This window comes from Solanum lycopersicum, chromosome 11 (assembly GCF_036512215.1).
Source record: "Solanum lycopersicum chromosome 11, SLM_r2.1".
In the NCBI taxonomy this organism is placed as follows: Eukaryota; Viridiplantae; Streptophyta; class Magnoliopsida; order Solanales; family Solanaceae; genus Solanum; species Solanum lycopersicum.
The window spans coordinates 15495430-15516849 of NC_090810.1; positions in this window are offsets into that span (position 1 = coordinate 15495430).

A 21420-nucleotide genomic window follows, 5' to 3' on the forward strand; every position below is an offset into this window, starting at 1 on the left:
AACCCTTTTTTCAATCAAAGCAACTCTTTCCTCGAATATTGCATCACGTCGAGCCAACTCTTCTTTAACATTTTTTAGGTCATTGTTTAGGATATCTAAAGTAGATCTATAATTTCTTTCCACCTCGAGTCGGGCCTGCTTGATTCTTACTTCAATTTCCACTCCTCGATCTATGATTTCTCGTGCAGATCCTTCGGGCATTATTTTGAGAGGGGTTTGATCAAAGAACCAATGGAGGTATAAGGGGTCAACTTCTCCTTCAACACGATCATCAACCATAGCTTTCGAACTTAAAGTTCAACTACCACCCCAAATCTTTTGAGCTTCTGATTCTCGATCTCGATTTTCAAATGCTACTTCCCACACAAAATTCCGCGAATCCTCGGCTTTAGGTAAAATTTGTTTTTGTCCAAGTTGGCGTAGAACTCGGAGGGGTATGTATGGTTGGAACCCACGAAGGCCTGTCAGAACGAAGAATGGACAATAGGAAGACATAACAATTACCTCACTAGCAGGAAACCAATGATAGTTCCATGTAATTTTAGATGCCGTCAGTTTAAGAAGATAATGTCTCTATGCTTTGACACCTTTTGGCAATTTGTCTCCTAATTTTTTCATCCTTTCTGGGTGGCTCAAAATATAATTCGTCCAATCAGATTTGAAATCCGTCGCAAAACGATGGCGATATAGGTGCTCTAAAAACCACATTTGCAATAAAATGCTACAACCTTCAAAAAAATCTCCCTCTCTCTACATTAGTCAAAACACGATAAATATCAGCCAACATCATCGGCAATATAGTGGATTTTCTTTTCTTTATCATAACAGTGACTATCCCTGACAGACGAATATCAATTTTTTTATCCTTCCTTGGAAAAACCATAGCTCCCAAGAATGCTACCATGAATGCTTCTTGTCTATGTTTTTCCCAAGTAGGGAGGTGTTGTCCATTTTTAAGTTGCTTCCCATAGCTTGAAAATCCTTCTTTCCTTCCATATCTTGAGTACAAGAATTCCAAAGAAACCAACCCATTATCAAAACACTCACATTCCTTATGAGTATGGATGATGTGCATCTGTTCTAAAAATTTACCTCTGCTGACACTCCTAGGGGCTATCAGTGTTTTAGTTCGAAGATCCTGGCCTAAGCCTGTGAAACCACCCAATTCTTCTAATGTAGGCGTCAACTCAAAATCACTAAATCGAAACACATTATTTGTGGAGTCCCAAAATGGAATCAAAGCCTCGATCAAACCTCTGTCAGGACTAAATCTCATGATATCTGTAAGGAAACCAAGATGTTTGAATATCTCAGTCCGCCTAAATTCATGCATATCGTTCCACCAATCCATTAGTAATTGTGGGGGTTTTATCTGTGATCATAAACTTTGGGGGATCATTGACCATTTCGACTAGTTCATCCCTTGGTCTTTTATCACACCTCATAGATCTCATGATTACCTGATTGAAAAAAAAAATCAGAATTTTTTAAAATCAACTTTACTTGTGAAAATTTTATGATTCGAAATTATTTATAAAAATGATTCGGAATGTCTGAAGTGATCATTGATTCAGGTTGTTTTGAAAAGAATGAACAATTTTGAAAAGAAAAAAAAGAAAAATAAAAGAAGGTGTATAGGTACTATTTAAAAGACATATATACATATATTATTAATATTATTATATTTATTATTTATGTATTATTTTAATAAAAGTAAAAAAATAAAATTGAGGATTCGGTGTGTATGTATATATATGTGTATTAATTTGTTTATTTTGAATCATTAATTGAAAATGGGTAGAAAATAGATATTTATTTCTTTAGTCGATTATCCTAAAGCCGGTCAACATTTTGTTACAGTCTTCACATGATGCAACAAGTAGCACAAAAATGCACATGATGGTCTCACGAATAGATATCTGTCTTAGTCAAATTAGGCCCCTATGCTAAATTCCGCTAAGTTACATCCAACAATGCAAATAAATTGGAACCTAGTAAGGATTTCATGTCTGAAAGTTTCAATTCTACTAAGGTAAGATATCTAGACTGCTGTAAAACGAGCGGACTACTCGAGTCAGGGAGTAGCAACGTACCGGTAGCAGCGCTTTCCGACTTTGTGCATGGGTGCTCCCTATCCTAAAATGGTGTGACTACATATCCTTCACCATGGACCGAAGATCCACTGGCTATCTTGACAGAAGTGGGGTGCATAGTTGCAATTCCCATCATATTTTATTGAAGACTTAGAATGGTTCGGGAGAGAAGCAATTCAAATATTATTAAAAACATTAAATAAATAAACAATTAGCATATTAAGTTAAAATAAATACAATATCCAAAAGCATAAATATATAAGTCATAGTCATACATAAATTAAAATTTAAAGCTCGAATTCTAGTTATTCCCCAGCGGAGTCGCCATCTGTCACGCCCTTTTTTTTCACATATCTCAATATTTTTTTTTGATTTTTTATTGTTTGAAAAAGAAAAAGAGTTTTTCCAATTAAAGTGACGTTTTGAAAAGGGATAATTATTCAGAGTCGCCACTTGGAATTGAGTTTTGGTGTTCGAAGTCACCTTATTTAAATCTCTAATCAAAAGGAAATTTGACTCTATTTTATTGATCTGCAAACTAAAAATTCGGGTAAGGAATTCTGTTGACTGAGGGGAAGGTGTTAGGCACCCCTCGAGTCCCGTGGTTCTAGCACGGTCGCTTTATTGATTTTAGTATGACTTAACTTAATTTTTGGACACTGTATTATTTAACTTAATAATAAAATTGTTATTTATTTTCAGATTTATTTTAAACTGGTTTATTTATTTTAAATGTTCTTTCTTCATTTTTTTTGGTCGTGAGTCCATTAATTTTAAAGTTGAACATTCGTATATCTTATACTGCTTATATTTGTATGTTTTTAATTTTTTAATGTTATTATAAGTAGAATATATCTGGTTCTTAAGAATTAGAGTTTGTGTAGGAATAAATATTCAGAGTTCAAGTTAATTTAGGATTATATATTTATTTATTTATTTTAAATTAAAAATAGGAAAATAAAATTTTATAAGATTTGAAGTTGGTTTTTATCAAGAAATCCCAAATAGATTAGGAATGTTATTTTTTTTTATCTTTTTTTTTTCTACACGTTTTTTTTTGTTTTTTTTTTGGATTTTATATATTTGTTTTTTTTTGTTTTGTTTTCTGTAAATTTGTTTCTCTCTCTCTCTCTTTTTTTAATTTTATTTTATCATTATTTTTCTTTTATTATTATTTTATAGATTTTGTCTTCTCCTTTATAAAAAAAAAATAATTTTTTGTTAATTTTTTTTTACGTTCTTCTTCATTTTTTTTATATCTGCTTTTAGTTTTTATTAGTTTTATATTTTATTTTTTTATTTTTCATTCTACTTTTCTCTTCTTCTTCATTTTTTCTTTTGATTTTCACGCTTTTTTTTTCTTTCTCTTATTACTTTCTGTTTCTTTTTATATATATATAAGTTTCTGTTATTTCTTTTATTTTATTTTTTATTAACTTTCTGTTTTATTTTTTTTTTATTTTTAATTTGTCTTCTTCTCTTCTTTTTTTTAATAATTTTTGTTACTCTTTTTCTTTTACGTTCTTTTTTTTTTTTTTTATTCTTTTGGTTTTTGTTACTTCTTTTTTATTTTACGTATTTTTTTTAGTTTCTACTTTTTATTTTATTAGTTTTATTTTTTTTATTTTTTATTTTTCATTCTCCTTTCCTCTTTTTATTTTTATTTTTTTTATTTTTATTTTCTGTTTCTGTTTTTTTTTTCAAATTCTGTTATTTTTTTATTCATTGTTTTTTTTTCTTTTATGTTTTAGGCTTTTTTGTTTTTATTTTTTTATTTTTCACTCTTTTGTTCTCTTTATACAATTTCTCAAAAAAAAATTATTATAATTATTAATAGTAATTATCCTTATTTTACCATGAATCTCTAGATGAAATTACAATTCTACTTAGATAAAAAAATTTACCAATTATTTATATATCCTAATCTAACAAGTTTATAAATTTATTTATTTGTTTTTTTCTTAGTGAAAAACTAGGCTCCAGAAAAAAATATTTTCTATTAAATATCACAAAATAAATTTTAATATAAATTGCATCAAAAAAAAAATAACAGACACTAATAATAATGCAAAAAAAATAAAATAATGTATAATACATTTTTTATTTTATATTATTTTTGTTAGAAGATTAACACTAGAAAAAAAAATCATAACACATGCATTACGGATTGATATTATATAATAATAACATACTATTTAAAGAACTTCATATTATTAGATTCAAATCTTCATACAATATTACATTTAAATAATGCGAGAGTTTAGACTTACCTCGCTGCGAAGATGGATATCACGAAAACTAACTTCTATGATCTACTGATTTGAGCCACGAATTTGGAACCACTACAAAAAAACTCTAACTCTGACCTAATTCTCAAAAGAATGACTCACTTTTCTTCTTTTGTGTTTGCTCTATATCTTTCTCTCTGTATTTCTGTTTTTCTCTCTATATCTCTGTATATGTGTTTTTCTGTATCTGTCTGTGTTTTTATAATAATTTGGCTGAGAGTTTGATGCTAATTAAAAGGATAGTAATAGAGTTGGATTAGGATTTAGTTTGAAATATTGAGGGAATTGGGGTTGAGATAATGATTTAAAATAAATAAATAATAACAAAGAAAATTAACAAAAAAAAAACAAAAAAAAATGTTTAAAAAAAATCAAAAAGGAACGTCCAAAAGAAGTAAAAAAAAATCAAAATTAATGGGATGAGACTTTTTAGTAAAATAAGTTAGAAAGTTGGGAATAATTACGATAAGGTAAACAAATTTGAAATCTTTAGGACTCCTCTTTTCTTTTCTTTTTCTATACATTTTCATAATATTTTCTATATTATTATTATTTTTAAACTAGATAATTAACAAATAACTTAAATTCCCAACTTCTATTTATCAATTTTTTTTTTATTAAACTATAATTGATCTTATTAGTTTTATTAATTTACAATTTATTATTATTATTTTATTTTATTTTAAATATAACCCTTTTTTTTAAAAAAAAAAATTGGTGTTTGACTCTTTATATTTTGGTAAAAAATTAGGTGTTCACATGATTATTTCTATTTTTATATTCTAAGTACAATTATACATTTGAATATTTTCATTTTTATGTTCTCTAAATAATATAAGATGATAGTAAATTTTATTAATAAATGAAAATAAAAATTCTTATTCAAGAATACTTCATATGATATTCTTAATTTTCAATTGTTAAAGGTTTATTATTTTAATCTAATTTGACTATTTTTATGATAGTTCTCACCATATCAAATTTGTCAAAATTGGAGTTCTTGACAATTGATAATTCTGACAAAAATTATTTATCATGGGTACTCGATGTTGAAATTCACCTAGACGCTTAAGGTCTTATTACAACCATTACTGAGGGTAATGCAACATTGATTCAAGACAAAACGAAGACTGTGATTTTTATTCGTCATCATTTGGATGAAGGATTAAAAAGCTGAATATTTGACAGTGAAAGATTCACTTGAATTGTGGACTGATTTAAAGAAAATGTCACGACCCAAATCGTGTCGTGAGCGGCACCCACACTTACCCTCCTATGTGAGCGAACCAACCAATACAAAACCCAACATTTCAATATAATAACGGAGTATAATGCGGAAGACATAAACTCATTAATGAAAATCAATTAAATAACTTCTAAAAACTCAACAACTATTATTATCCCCAAAATCTGGAAGTCATCATCACAAGAACATCTATCTCAAATTACTAAATCTAAGAGTATCTAAGAAGCTAAAATAAATGAAAAGCTAGTCCATGCCGGAACTTCAAGGCATCAAGACACGAAGAAGAAGACCCAGTCCAAGCTAGAAACATTAGCTCACCCTGAAATCCGGTGTAATGAAGACTGGCTAGAGTTGCGGTTGAGTTGAAGACGACGGTACGTTTGCTGCACTCCACAAATAACAAAGAAAGAAACATACAAGTAGGGGTCAGTACCAACACAAGTACTGAGTAGGTATCATCGGCCAACTCAAAATAGAAAACAGTATATATCAGATAACATCATAAAATCAACCATATTACTCAACAGGTGAAAGCAACAAGTTCACAAATCATGTGTAACCACATCAAACACACCTATGAGAACTCAAGTCTCCACACCATACTCATTTGGGATATAGGTTCTTTTCATTCGAATTTATTAACATAATTTCAAGATTCATTATCTTTATTCCTCTTGTGTCGGTACGTGACACTCCGCTCCCCTACTACTATGTGTCGGAACGTGACACTCCGATCCCCTAATTCTACATGTCGATTCGTGACACCCGATCCCCTAATTCTACGTGTCGATTCGTGACATCCGATCCCCTAATTCTACGTGTCGGTTCGTGACACCCGATCCCCTAATTCTACATGTCGGTTCGTGACACCCGATCCCCTAATTCTACATTTCGGTTCGTGACACCCGCTCCACTAATCTCATTCTATTAATTCATCAATCCTTCTTTTATACCAAGGCATCATCAATCTCATTACTTTAGTTTATCAAGCCTTCTCTTATACCAAGGCATCATCAATCTCATTACTTTAGTTCATCAAGCCTTCTTTTATACCAAGGCATCATCATTAACAAGAGGTTTTCAAGATTTAGGATTCAATAGCTTCATCATGCTTATTTTATCACAATTATATAAACACATCATGCAAGCACACAATTAAGCATATAGAAGGGTTTTATAATACTACCCAATACATATCATTCGCTATTAAGAGTTTACTATGAAAAGCATAAACCATAACCTACCTCCACCGAAGAATTGAAATCAAGCAAGCTAATCCTCAAAGCTGCGTTTTTCCTCTCTCTTGATCGATCGTTCTCCCTCTCTTTGTTCTTTCTATTTTTCTTATTCAAACCCTCTTTCTTTTACCCTAATTATCATATAATTAAGTATAAAAGATGATGAATTAACCCATTAATTAATTCAAGGTTATCTCCTTTAACCCTCAAGAAATTGGATTATTAATATTAACCCACTAAATTTATAATTATAGCAGGAATAGTCCAAAAGGTCCCTTAAAATATTTAACAGAAATCCGACCCAACCTGGGATTACGCAGTCTGTGAAGGCCCGTCGTGCCTGCGACGGTCCGTCCTGCTGCTTCCGTCACAGAGTTCAGAGACTCAATTCCCTGAACAGTCTGTGACTGTCCATCGTACCCACGACGGTCCGTCCTGCCATGTCGTCACGAAGTTCAGAGAGTCGATTTCAGTACCCAAATTTCAGAATTCTAAGTATTTTGGAACGAGACCCCCTCGACGGTCCGTCGTGGGATCCGTCGACCAAGACAATTTTTCCAGAAATAAAATCTGCTGCTCAAAACGACTAAACAGGTCGTTACAGAAAATGTATGACTACCTTAAGGCAACAACATTGTCAAGTACTCGTTACACTTGCAATACAGGACTTTAGAACTGTTTGTGAATATAATTCTATTGTTTATAAAATAACTTTTCAACAAAAATTATGTGGAGAAAATATTACAAATGAGGATATGTTGGAAAATACTCTTACTAATTTTCATGTCCCAAATATGGTGTTACAGAAACCATACTGTAAAAGGATATTTAAAAAGTATTATGATTTAATCATATGCCTTCTTATGGCTGAGCAATATAATACTCTTTTGTTGAAAAATCATGAAGCTCGTTCCCACTGGAACTGCTCCATTACCGGAAGCACTCCATTATCGGAAGTAAATATGGTAGAAGCATATGGCCAGCTTGAAAGAAAAAATAAAAATTAAGTCCATAATAATGTGTGTGGGCGTGACAATTGTTGGAAAATTCTAGTATCTCAAAAGGAATTATTTATTGCTTATTATACTTGAAAGAGAATATTATTTTTTGTCCTAAATATTTTCTCTCCTGCATTATTATTACCCTTTAATCAGGGGCAGACCCATCCTTTACCGTGGGGGTGAACGTGCATCCGGTAACTTCCAAAAAAATCATATGTATATATGTGTATCTATTCTGAAAAACTGGTACAAACTAAGATACAACTAACAATGCACCCATAAAAAACGTAAAAGTGCTCTTGTGCAGTTTGTAGAAGGTAGAAATACCACCTTCTAGACCAGAGTTTGAATATCACTTAAGCCTATTTTTATTTTATGTTTAGCTTAGACCGTATATTTGAGCTATTGATGCACCGAAAACCTTTAAATCCTGGGTTCCTCTTTGCCTTTAATAAACCATCATTAATTGTGTGCAATGCATTTTACGGCCTTTGACTATTTCAACCATTAACATATTAGAGAGGTTACTAATTTCCTGTATAAATTTATTCTTATCAATGGTGAGGAAGAGTGAAGACAAGATAATAATTTTTCTTTTCATATATTCGCATCCTTAAGTGTTAGGTTGAGGAGCCTGATTAATTCTTCATTTATTCTCTGTAACGAAATATACTTTGAATCATTAATATATACTCCACCGTCGTGGAAGTTTACCCACGGGGTGTTACCACGAAATATTGGTTTCTCTCTTTCTCTCTCTAGATCTCTTTCTCTCTCTAGATCTCTCATCTCTCTCTCTCGAATGTTCTTGTGTTCTTCACTCATCAAGTGTGTGTGTGTGTGTATTCGATCCTAACAACTGGTGTCATAGCTAAGGAGATTCAACACGATCACTGAAGATTGATAGTTCAAAGCTTGGAATCAAGAAGTTTGATGGATTCGATTTCAGTTTCTGGAAGATGCAGATCTAAGATTATCTGTACCAGAAAGATCTTCACGAACCGTTGAGCGGGGTGAAGCCAGAATCCATGACGGAGGAGCAGTGGAAGCTCAAGGATCGCCAGGCTCTAGGGTTGATCCGGTTGACTTTGTCAAGAAACTTGGGGTTCAATATCGTGAAGGAGAAGACTACGTCCGATCTGTTGAAGGCACTTTCAAACATGTATGAAAAAACATCGGCGATGAACAAGGTATATTTGAAGCGTAGATTTTTCAATTTACAGATGTCTAAGAATGGATCTGTTTCTGATCATATAAATGAGTCAATATGATTGTGAGTCAACTCAATTCTGTGGATATTAATTTCGAAGAAGAAATTAAGGCGTTGATTTTGATGTCATCTCTGCCCGAGTCTTGGGATACTGTTGTTGTTGCAATTAGCAGTTCCCGTGGATTTGAGAAACTAAAGTTTGATGAAATCCGTGATGTTGTCCTTAGCGAAAGTATTCGCAAAGGAGAAGTGAGAGATTCATCGGGCAGTGCTCTCAGCGTTTACCGAAGGGTTAGAAGTAAGACGAAAGTCCAAAATCAACATGATCGATCAAAATCAAAGAATCGAGGAAAATCTCCGAACAGATCAACCGTGACTTGTTGGAACTATGGAGAAAAAGGGCACTTTCTGACGAGCTGTACAAAGACAAAGAAGAAACAGAATCAGAAATCTGGAGTTGACAATGATTCTGTAAATTCAGCAGTGGACATTAGAGGATGTCAGATATATTTCTGGGCTCAAGAAAAATCTGATCTCTGTTGGTCAGTTGGATGGCATGAGATATGCAGCAGAGTTTGGGAAAGGTTCGTTAAAAATTGTGAAAGGTGCTATGGTAGTAGATCGTGGCACCAAATCTGAAACCTTGTACACCACTGCAGGGTGTATTAACATGGTCGCTATTGCTGAAGGTGCTTCTGATTCATGTATGTGGCACAACAGACTTGGACACATGAGAGCTAAAAGGAATGAAGATGTTGGTTGCAAAAGGAGCATTAGAGGGCTTGAAGTCTGTTGATATGGGTCTTTGTGAGAGCTGTGTTATGGGCAAACAGAAAAGAGTAAGCTTCACAAAGACTCTTAGAGAGCCAAAGAAAGTGTGGTTGGAAATGGTCCATACAGATGTTTGGGGACCATCTCCAGTATCATCACTTGAAGGATCCAGATTCTATGTTACCTTCATTGATGATTCCAGCAGGAAGGTATGGGTTTACTTCTTGAAGTATAAGTCAGATGTGTTTGCAACTTTCAAGAAGTGGAAAGCTGAAGTTGAGAATTATACCGGTTTGAAAATCAAATGCCTAAGGTCTGATAATGGAGGAGAGTATGACAAACTAGAGTTCAAGGCATTCTGTTCAACTGAGGGAATCAGATTGATGTGAACAGTTCCTGGTAAGGCAAGGCAGAATGGAATTGCTGAGAGGATGAACAGAACATTGAATGAGCGTGCAAGGAGTATGAGGATACATTGTGGGTTGCTCAAAACATTTTGGGCGGATGCTGTGAGCACAACTGCATACTTGATCAACAGGGGACCATCAATTCCTTTTGGAGTTCAAGATTCCAGAGGAGGTGTGGACAGAAAAGAACTCAAGTACTCACACTTGAGGACTTTTGGTTGCACTGCTTATGTTCATGTTGATCCAGAAAAGAGAGACAGGATTGATGTCAAGGCTGTGAAGTGTTACTTCATAGGCTATGGTTCTAATTTATTTTGTTACAGGTTTTGGAATGAAAAGAACAGAAAGATCCTGAGACATTGTGACGTTACATTTGATGAGTCTGTCCTATACAAGGACAGAGAGCAGAAGGTTCTAGAGATTACAATGCAAGTGCGAGTTGAGGTTTAGTTGGAGAAGGTAACCCCAGAGATGTTGAACCAGATACTCAACCAACTCCTACTGAAGAATTTGAAGTGGAGCAAGTTACACCTGAGCAGGTGTTTAGGAGATCATCCAGGACCATCAGGGCACCAAATAGGTATTCACCTTCATTACACTATCTATTGCTGACTGATGAGGGGTAACCAGAGTCTTTTGATGAGGCCCTACAGGTGGATGATTTGATCAAGTGCGAGCAATCCATGGATGATGAGATGAGGTCACTTGAGAAGAATGACACAGGGGTGTCGATTGAGTTACCTGCAGGGAAGAGAGATTTGTTGAACAAGTGGATGTTCAGAATCAAGACTGAACCGAATGGCAAAAGAAGGTTCAATGCTCATTTAGTGGTTAAAGGATATTCACAAAGGAAAGGTATTGATTATGCTGAAATATTTTCTCGTGTTGTGAAGTTAACCTCTATTCGAATTCTGTTGAGTATTGTTGCATCGGAGAATTTGCATCTAGAGCAAATGGATGTAAAAACAACGTTTATATATGGAGATCTAGACAAAGAGATCTATATGCAGCAACCGGAAGGATTTGTGGTTCCAGGCAAGGAACACATGGTGCGCAAGCTCACCAGGAGCTTATATGGACTAAAGCAAGCACCAAGGCAGTAGTACAAGAAGTTTAACTCCTTTATGACCAAGAGTGGATTATGCAAAGCTGAAAAGGATCCGTGTTGTTAATCCAAGAAATACACTGATCCATATGTCTTTCTACTCTTGTATGTGGATGATATGTTGATTGCGGGATCTAGTATGAGGGAGATTAATAATCTGAAGACAAGGTTGTCTGCAGCGTTTGAGATTAAAGATTTGGGTCCAGCGAAGCACATTTTGGGGATGAGGATTTCTCGAGATAGATCTGCTGGCACTTTAAATCTATCTCAGGAGTTGTACATTGGGAAGGTGTTGAGCAGATTCAGGGTTAATGATGCTAAACCCAGGAATACTCTATTGGCAAATCACTTTAAATTGTCAAAGGAGCAGTCACCCAAGACAGCTGAGGAGTGTGAGCATATGACACTTGTTCCATATGCTTCAGCAGTTAGGAATTTGATGTATGCTATCGTCTGCACTAGACCTTATATAGCACATGCAGTGGGAGTTGTTAGTAGGTACATGGCGAACCCGGAGAAAGAGCATTGGGAAGCTGTGAACTGGCTTCTAAGATATATGAGAGGTACATCCAATACTTCACTTTGTTTTGGCAAAGGAAAGGTGACTCTACAGGGTTTTGTGGATGCTGATCTTGGTGGGGATGTGTACTCGAGCAAGAGTACATCCGGGTACATTTACACCATAGGTGGAACAGCACTGAGTTGGATGTCCAGGCTTCAGAAGTGTGTTTCTCTTTCATCTACTGAAGCTGAGTATGTGACAATAGCTGAAACTGGGAAAGAGATGATATGGCTGGCAGATTATCTGGAGGAATTGGGCAAGAAGCAGAGCGAGAAGATTCTTTACTCATATAGACAGAGTGTCATATAGTTGGTGAAAAATCCAGTCTATCATTTGAAGACAAAGCACATCAGAAGGTGGTACCATTTCACTCGCAGGGCAGTGGATGATGGTGATATGTGCTTGGAGAAGATAGAGGGTGCAAAGAACCCGACAGACATGTTGACGAAATGTGTTGATGTTGGGAAACTGGGGTTATGCAAAACCTCGGTTGGTCTTCTGTAGTTGTTGCTACAGATATTGCAGTACGGTAAAGATGTTGATGATTAAGAGATTCTTTTTGAGAATGTATTTTTTGGATGACTGAATCAGTTTCCAAGTGGGAGAATTGTTAGGTTGTGGAGCCTGATTAATATATACCCAACCGTCGTGGAAGTTTACCCACGGGGTGTTACCACGAAATATTGGTTTCTCTCTTTCTGTCTCTCTCGAAAGTTCTTGTGTTCTTCATTCATCAAGTGTGTGTGTGTGGATTTGATCCTAACATTAAGGACATTGTCTTTCGACATGCCTCAAGCTATGATAATTTCCTACAAGAGTTCGTGGTGAAGTATATGCCTTGGTGAATTTAGTACAAGTGTTTGTATTGAAGGTATTTTCCGTAAGAAATTCCAACAAGCTTAAGAATATTTACACTTTATCTTACGGAGAATAGTGATGAAGAATGCAAAACTGATATGGATTTGGAGACAAAGTAGATGCTCTATGACTTCTTACAGAGATGACCTTATCGTGCTTAAATTGGCACTGAAAATTTTAAGCAACTATAAGGAAAGATAAGTCATATCGTTCTTATTATTTTATTCGATTTCTTTGGTTTAATCTCTTAATTTTTATTTTAATTCACAAGTTGAATACTTTGATATCTGAATTCACGGTAGGATGAAATGGAGTTTGTACCGCATAAAGTTGATTCTTGGAAAATAATTGGACTGTTATATTCATGTTAATACGGTATTTAATAAAACTATATGTCTATATTTTTGATAAATTCGTGTGCGGAAAAATTAAGCCATTAATCCTTCAATAGAGAAGATTCGAAGAAATGACAATCCTGCTAAGTAAAAATAAATGTGACTAAGCGAATGACGTAAATTATTGTGGTTATTTCTCTAAGTGAATTTAATGGCTAATATGTGAAAATGAAAGATTGAGTACTAGATAAATTTGGTGCTACTACGCAATTTTGTGCTAACTAACATTATTTTGTGTTTTACACCCAAACTGAAAAATAAAAATGATTTTATATATGGTGGTGATTTTAGAAATACTCAAGTTATTACAATGAAAAAAATTCTTCTTATTAAACTCACATTATGAAAATATTGACATTATTTGAGATGTCGATATTTTTAAGATTTATGCTAGATTGATACTCGTGGATTTATGAGAAAAATTTGAATGAAGTTTTTATTGGAGTTTGACAATATGTTTGCAAATGTTGTTAGGAGAATGAGTATTTTATACTTAACTGATTGAGATAATTTTTGGCGTGTTAGACTTCTAGTTTATTTAGTTTAATTTTAAATTATCAATAAAATAAATTGGATATCTTGTAAATTTATTATTTTAATATTTTATGTACCTTTGGTATAATAATTATGTTTGAATTCCTTGTTAACGTTATCTTTTGAAAATTGTTAATTGAATTTAATCTGTAAATTTCTTCTAATGTCTGTAAGTGCAAGAAAATAATATTGTCATGAGAATTATTTTGAATGTGACCTTTATTATAATCCATACTTTTAAATCTATACATATATATACATACTTTTTATATATATATATATATATATATATATATATATATATATATATATATTAATGCATAAATATGCATTTTATATACAAAATTGAAAATGGTATGAACGGTGAAAAAGGTTATTCTTCTATTATGAAATATTTTAAAGTGTAGGTGTTACATTGAAAATGGTATGAACGGTGAAAAAAGTTATTCTTCTATTATGAAATATTTTAAAGTGTAGGTGTTACTTGTTAATGATGTATTATGACCTTAGGGATTTAAAGTTTATTGATTGTGTCTAGAGCCGTCAAGATGAGTTTGGTCCGTGAGGCCGGCTCAACCCAACTTTTGAAGTGGGATTGAATTTAATATTTTTGGCCCATTTATGATTTAGGATTTTTAGGCCGTCTCATTTGACCGTTGGCCTCGTAGGCCTAACCTACAAGTCTCAGAGGTCAGCCCGTGGGCTATTAACTTTTTAAAATATTTTTATATATATATTTTTGACAATTTTTTATTTGTAAAGATTTTATGAATAAATATTTCAAAAAATAAAACAACAAGTATTTTGCAATATTATCTTGCATGGTGAATTGTAGATGAAGATGAACTTCTTAAGGAAATAATATCTCATGTCGATTCAAATGTGATCGATGAGTGAAAGTAGAAGCGGAGTTGTAAAACGTTAATTAATGAGTCGTGTAATATTTAGAAATTTAAATATGTTAAGTTTTTAGGTTGCCTTATGTAGCTGGAAATCATTTAAACCAACTAGTTTTTTGTGGGACAAATTATGGAATGAACAACATTTATCCGCTAAATCTTACGTTGATTATTATGTATATTTTTATAACTATTCACCGAAGTGTGTGATTTATAATGAATTTTTTTTATGAATTAATATCGTGTTCGTAGATGTAAACATTCGAAAATCTTTCTAAGAGAGTAATATCGTTCATTTTATGGTTGAAGGACCAACCCGTCCCAATCCGTGTCCCGCTTAGGGCTGGGTTGGACTGCTATTTTATTGACCCTTTAATTAAAAGGGCCCGCCCGCCCCAACCCATTTAACTCTCTAGCCCGTTAGGGTTGGGTTGGGCAATCCCATTTTGACACCTCTAATTGCATCATAATATAATGTTGTATATACATATTTGTGGTAATCAATTGTTTTTTGACTGAATGCAATATTAGAGTTGGGAAAAATAAAATAAACTATTGTGGAATTTTTTAAAAGTGAAAATGCTTTCAATGTTCATGTTGTTGAAAATGATATTATATTGATTCTTGATAAATTATACGAATAGAGTCTTTTATAATACATGAGAGGTACATAAGTACAATGCTGAAAAGTGAATAGTTTGTTGTACAAAAGGGTACAATATATTATGAAAAAGGTAAAAGAAGTTGGTATATTTTTGTGAATGCCAAATATAAAAATAATTAATTGGAATTAGGTGTTATGGAGGTGATTGGTGATGAGACTAAGTGATTAAGATGACTATAAGTGTGTATTTCAATTTGAATAAAACCAATTTTTATGTGACTAAATTAGATACATTCTTTTGAGACAATGTGATAAAAATAATGCGGTGAGATGATTATTTACGTAAATAAATTATGTGTAGTCAGATGTGAATATGATCAATTCACTGACTAATAAAACATCAAGGGGAGTTAGACTTTTGTCATTTGAGAAGATCAACAATGATTGTAACAGTACAAAGTGTTGTCCCTCGTATGATGTGTGAATATAGTGCAACAGTCTGCAAGGCAAAGTGATGCTGAGTTAAGCTCTTAATCCAATTCATATCCTTTATAGGTGGTGTATTGCTCTACATAATACATTTGATGATTAAACCCATATGAGTGTAGAGTGGTGCCGCTTCTATGAAATTGTGACAGATTTCTAGAGAACTCATGAATACAAGGATACATGTATGGTCTCTTAGAGCAAAATTGCGAAAACGAAAAAAATTGTCCGAGTATAATGTGATAGAATAAGATGCTGGACTTACAAAAGAATTATTGATTCATAGAAGTTCTAAACTTCACCAATTGTTTTGTAAATTTAATCTTGTACTATCTAGGTCTTGTTCATAGTCTACGGACACCAGATTTGATGTATTGTACTCATATGTGACAACCCAGCAAAACTTCGTATTTCATTATATTCATTAATATTCCTTTTGAGATACGTAGGGAATTGTTGAAAATTTCTAGTATCTTAAAATGAATTATTTTATTTCCCATTATACTTGAAAGAGACTATTATTTTATGTCCTAAATATTTTATCTCCATAAATAATATTTTATTGCCATTATTATTATCCTTTAATAAGCAATTATATTTTGTTATAATATGACTGTTACAAAACGTCTCTTTGCTGAAATGAATCGACTTTGATTGATTAATTGTGTTCAATGCCTTTTATGACCTTTGACTATTTCAACCATTAACATATTAAAGAGCTTACTACTTTCCTATATGAATCTATTCTTACTAATGGTGAGGAAGAGTGAAAGACAAGATAACAATTTTTTCTTTTCATATATTCTTTTAATGGGTTTTCTTTTATTGAATTTTTATTCGTTTCTGCCTCCTAATTTTATACTAGAAGAGCTTGTTGAATCATGGGGGATGCACCCACAGGTGAAATATCCTTAAAGACAGTGTCTTTTGACATGCCTCAAGCTATGAGAATTTCCTATAAGAGTTCGTGATGAGTATATGGTTTAGTGAATTCAATATAAGTGTTTGTGTTGAAGGTATTTCCGCAAGAACTTCCAATAACAATGACAGAAAAATATATAATAATAATCATCGTAGTGGTCATTGTAAAAGAGAGAAAAATATGAGTTCTCAAAGTAATCCTTTAAGAAGTAACTGTCATCGTTGTGGCATGAAAGGTAATTGGAATAATGAATGTCGGACGCCTGAACATTTTGTCAAGCTTTATCAAAATTCCTTTAAAAAAAAAAGAATGTAGAGGTGGTAAATCTTCTTTTAGTGCTCGGGTGAAATCATATTTGACATTTGAAAATAATGTAATGACCTTCACAAATGTACAATAGTAATATTGGAGTGAATTTGACTCTGAAGAACGATGATTTAAAGGACCACAATGATATTACTCATTTGGAGGTTGAAGACTTCTTTGTAGATCGTAACTGATGTTTGATTTTATTTCATGATGTACAATACATGGTTTTTTTGTGTGTGCTTTTGATTATTTTTTTTACATCAGTTTTATTTTAATTTTTCTTTAAATTGATAATATTAAGACTTAAGTTTTATTCCAATGTTGCTAGTTATCTTATCTCTTATGATGTACTAATAAAATTTCTCAATTTTTAATTGAATTCAAGATGAGTAATGGACTCAAATTTCTCAATCTTTAATTTGCAACATTATTGACTCAAATTATAAGGTTGATAGCATAATTTTGGATTATACTAGACAATTCGTTTTGATAATGCTGGTAATTTACATCTCAATTTACTGATTATTGTATGTCCATTGGAATAACAGTTAACCATTCGATTGCTCATATTCATACCCAAAATGATCTAGCATAATCATTGATTAGACGTCTTCAGTTGATTGTCAGACCATTACTAATAAGGACAAAACTTTCTCTTTCGGTATGGGGGCATGCTATATTACATTCAACAATATTTGTGCGCATAAGACCAACCAGTTTTCATGATTTCTCCACTTTACAGTTGGCTTTTGGAACTCATCGTAAATTTTTTTAATGAGCGCTATATGTTTCAATTGCTCCGCCGCAACGCACAAAGATGGTTATCCAAAGAAGTTATGGAATATATGTTGGGTATATAATATCTCGCAACTAGAAAGCGACTAAAAGTAAGTGAAAATTTGGAAAAAGTTTGCATTTAGAATGTATAAGGAAATCTGGAAACTTTTAAGTTAAAAGTGAGTTTTAAGTCAATTTCAAACGATCATAAATCCTAGCTCAGGATGAGTTAGGTGTTGTTCAAGATATGGTAGAGAATATCTTGGAATGTTATGTCTAACGCCGACAAGTTTGTGCAATTTCGAGTTTGTATGAGAAGGTTATGACCTTTGAAAGTTGAGATATTAGAATAAGAAAAGTCTAAAAACCGAATTTAGAAGGGTAGTTTTGTCTTTCTCTTACCCAAATTAAGTAATTCATTTTTAGGAGTTTAAATGGGGTAAAGTCATATTTTAGACAATTTAGAAATGTGTTAATCGTGGTAGGGCTTGGAGAGAAAGAAAAGAGGAGAAAAGTGAAGAACGCTCAAGAATCACTTGTGAATTTCGTCAAGGGGTGATCCCTATAAGGTATGTGAGCTTCCGAAGAGTTGTTTTCATTCACCTACACACCAATCATGTTATTTTTAGCATAATTTTGTTCTTGAAATTTACAGATTTAAGTTCTTGATGATTTCTAGAGAATTGTTCTTGAAGCTTCCTGATACGCTCAAACTTACTTCTCAAATAAAAAGTAAAGCGGTCGTGTCAAGTAAATAACCCAACTAGTGAGGTTGGGATCGTTCCCACGAGGAAAATAGTTTAGACTTAACTTTAACCTATTATTACTATTGTTCGGTCAATTACTTCCTTGGAAAGCAAAAACAATAAAAGGGGGGTTTCTAATTCCAAATGAATGAAAATAACTGACGAAATCGAAAGAGACACTTAACAGCTTTGAATGTTGGAGTTTAATCAATTAATCAAAGTAACTAGGGTTTACGTGTTCCCCAGAGGTTCATAACTTGATAATTCTAACTATAACAATTCTTTCCTAGTATCTTGCATGCAAAGTGATAAGTTATGTATTTCTAAATCCTTGGTCTGGCATCTAGAAAATCTCACTCCGCACCTTGGTCCGGATACGTGTGTTGCTTTCTTAACCCTTATCTTTACCTCATATTAAGCATTGTATTCGATATTTGACTAAGTTATTACCTCGTACCAATCAATACTAGTCTATTAGATAGTATACACTAAATTTATGTTGATAATTCTTTTCCTATTGTCACGACCCAAATCCGAGCCGCGACTGGCACCCACACTTACCCTCCTATGTGAGCGAACCAACCAATCTAAACCTTAACATTTCAATATAATATCAACAGAAAGTAATGCGGAAGACTTAAACTCATTAATAAAATCAATAACTATTATTATCCCCAAAATCTGGAAGTCATCATCACAAGAACATCTACGATCAAATGACTAAACTAAGAGTATTCTAAAAGCTAAAAATACATAAGAAGCTAGTCCATGCCGGAAGTTCAAGGCATCAAGACTTGAAGAAGAAGACCCAGTCCAAGCTAGAAGCATTAGCTCACCCTGAATATCCGGTATGACGAAGACTGGCTAGAATCACTGCTGAGTTGAAGATGACGGAACGTTTGCTGCACTCCACAAATAACCAGAAGAAAACATAAAAGTAGGGGTCAGTACAAACCACGGGTACTGAGTAGATATCATCGGTCAACTAAAATAGAGAACAGTATATATCAAGTAATATCATAAATCAACTATAAAACTCAACATGTAGCAACAACAGGTATTATAATCATCAATGAGTACCATCAAGTTCATCCATGAGGGCTCAAGCCTCAATACCATACTCATTTGGGAATAAAGTTCATTAGATTGAATATATTATCATCTTTCAAGATTCATTATCTTTCTTCCTCTTGTGTCGGTACGTGACACTCCGATCCCCTACTACTATGTATCGGTATGTGACACTTCGATCCCCTAATTCTACGTGTCAGTTCGTGACACCCGATCCCCTATATGTGTCGGTACGTGACACTCTGATCCCCTATATGTGTCGGTACGTGACACTCCGATCCCCTAATTCTACGTGTCGGTTCGTGACACCCGTCCCACTAATACTATGTGTCGGAACGTGACACTCCGATCCCCTATATGTGTCGGTACGTGACACTCCGATCCCCTAATTCTACGTGTCGGTTCGTGACACCCGTCCCACTAATACTATGTGTCGGAACGTGACACTCCGATCCACTAATACTATGTGTCAGAACGTGACACTCCGATCCACTAATACTATGTGTCGGAACGTGACACTCCGATCCCCTATATGTGTCGGAACGTGACACTCCGATCCCCTAATTCTACGTGTCGGTACGTGACACTCCGATCCCCTAATTCTATGTGTCGGAACGTGACACTCCGATCCGCTAATACTATGTGTCAGAACGTGACACTCCGATCCACTAATACTATGTGTCGGAACGTGACACTCCGATCCACTAATATCATTCTGTAAATCATCAAGCCTTCTCTATACCAAGGCATCATCAATCCCATTACTTTAATTCATCAAGCGTTCTTCTATACCAAGGCATCATCATTAATAATGTATATTAAAGTTTCTTTTCAAAATTTGGGATTCAATATTTTCATCATGCTTATCTTATCACCATCACATAATCATATTCATGCAAACATACAATTAAGCATATAGTAGGGTTTGCAATACTACCAATACATATCATTCTCTATTAAGAGTTTACTATGAAAGCATGAAAACCATAACCTACCTCCACCGAAGAATTGAAATCAAGCAAGTTAATCCTCAAAGCTTGGTGCTTTCCTCTTCTCTCGATCAACTTTCTCTCTCTTTCTCTTGTTCTTTCTATTTTCTTTTTTCAAATCCTCTTTCTTTTACCCTAATTAGTATATAATTAAGAATAAAAGATGGCAATAATACCCCACTAATTAACTTAAGGTTACCTCTTTTAACCCCCAAGAATTTGAGTTATTAATATAAACCCACGAACTTTATAATTAAGGCAAGAATAGTCAAAAACGTCCCTTAAAACTTAACCAGAAATCCGACTCCAACTGGGATTACGCAAGCTGTGACGGGCCGTCGCTCCTGCGACAGTCTGTCCTGCTGTCCGTTGCATAGTTCAGAAACTTGATTTTGGGTGAATGGTCTGTGACGGTCCGTCACACCTGTGACGGTCCGTCCTGCCACTCCATTACGAAGTTCAGAGAGTCGATTTTCAGTACCCAATTTCAGATTTTCTAAGTGTTTTGAAACGAGACCCTGCGACGGTCCGTCGTGCCCATAACGGTCCATCGTGGAGTCCGTCGCCTCAGCCTGTTTTTCCAGAAATAAAATCTGCTGCTCAAAACGACTAAACAGGTCGTTACACCTATTATCTACCTCCTTGGTCCGGCAAGTAGCATTAAGGCGAGTTCTAACGTTGGCCATCCGTTAAAAAGACTTCTAAGCGAAAGAATTATTAATACATGCAAGACACTATTCTAGAATTGTTATTTTAGTTAGGTTTTACATCATTATTTGCCTATGGTTCCCACAACCCTAGTTATGGAGTTTAGTTACCCATAGTCATAATCACAATATTCAAATATATGATATAAGAATTCATGTACTTACTTAAATGATAAAGAGTAAAATCCAAAAGTTTGCTTGA